The sequence below is a fragment of the Chenopodium album genome, chromosome 8, assembly GCF_948465745.1.
Source record: "Chenopodium album chromosome 8, dcCheAlbu1.1, whole genome shotgun sequence".
NCBI lineage: Eukaryota > Viridiplantae > Streptophyta > Magnoliopsida > Caryophyllales > Amaranthaceae > Chenopodium > Chenopodium album.
The window spans coordinates 28,503,259-28,504,384 of NC_137841.1; the positions used below are offsets into that span (position 1 = coordinate 28,503,259).

General features: G+C 36.4%; 1 long non-coding RNA gene across 1 annotated transcript; it reads left to right on the plus strand.

Annotated features, from left to right (window-relative positions):
• Positions 1-204: 204 nt before the first annotated feature.
• Positions 205-910, plus strand: LOC145556000 (uncharacterized). The gene is made up of 3 exons (XR_014091665.1): positions 205-432; positions 533-601; positions 706-910. It is a non-coding gene; the product is annotated as an uncharacterized LOC145556000 (long non-coding RNA).
• The last annotated feature ends 216 nt before the right edge of the window (positions 911-1,126 follow it).

The following is a 1,126-nucleotide window of genomic DNA, read 5'->3' on the forward strand; positions in this document are numbered from 1 at the left end:
GATATTTGGATAGTGCAAGCAGTTTGTTTTTGCAGAAAAAGCTATAATGGTTTGATTATGACACTCCCTCTCCTATTTTATGGTTTAAGCTAACTATATATTATGAGAGTAGAATTGTCAAAATACCGAGAAACATGTAAATGGAGAGTGAGAATGCTTAATTGAATAGCTCTCATGCAACCTAACCTGCCATTTAAAAAAAAAAAAGAAGATGAAATCCCGTTGTGGCATTGCAGATTTCGTGCATCGGTTGATCATGAAATGCTCCCCTTAAGTAAATTTACACTCTTTAGTGTGGTGAATTGTTATATATATTTACGGGGCAGATTGAATGCTTCCATACTGCTGCTTCATTAGCATATGGGTTTGAGAAGAAGAATAACGAGACAATTTTGGTTTTCGATCATGGAGGTGGTAATTTTAATGTTTCGGGTGAGTTCTTTAAAAAGAAAAACTCCAATAGTTTACTTTTTGATGCCGTACATCAGATTTTCTTACATTGCAACTCTTTGTGCCTTTTGTAGTTCTTGAGGTTGGAGACGGAGTTTCAAGGTGTTATCTACATCAGGTGACTCATTTGGGTGGCGATGACTCCGATAAGGTAGGAAACAAGGAATCGGTGTGCCCAAGTATGTGCTAGCTTGAATCAGTTCTTTAATTTTGTGCAGTGAAGTGATACAGGTGTTTGCAATTGCTACTACACAGAATGGTAGATTGGCTAGCAGAAACTTTCAAGAAAAATGAGGATATTGATCTTCGGGATGACAAACAAGCTATTTGGCGTCTAACTAAAGCTGTTGAGAAGGTAAAGATTGATCTTTTGACTTTAACTCGTATTAGCATTAGGCAAGTAAATGTGTATAATTATAAAAAGAGAAAAGTTCAAAGAGTTATGTTCAGACTTGCTTGGAAGGTTTTGTATAGAAAACTGTTGTAGTTATTTGCTCAAATTGTGTCACTTTGTTTTGATTACTGACAGGTCAGGCTGCTTTAATTCTGCAGGTTAAATACACCTGTTGAAAGTGCTTTAGAGGACGCTCAAGTATCAATTAAAGACATAGACGATGTTATCCTTGTTGATACCAGCTATACGGGATGTTGTGAAAAAATGACAAGACCAGACCTG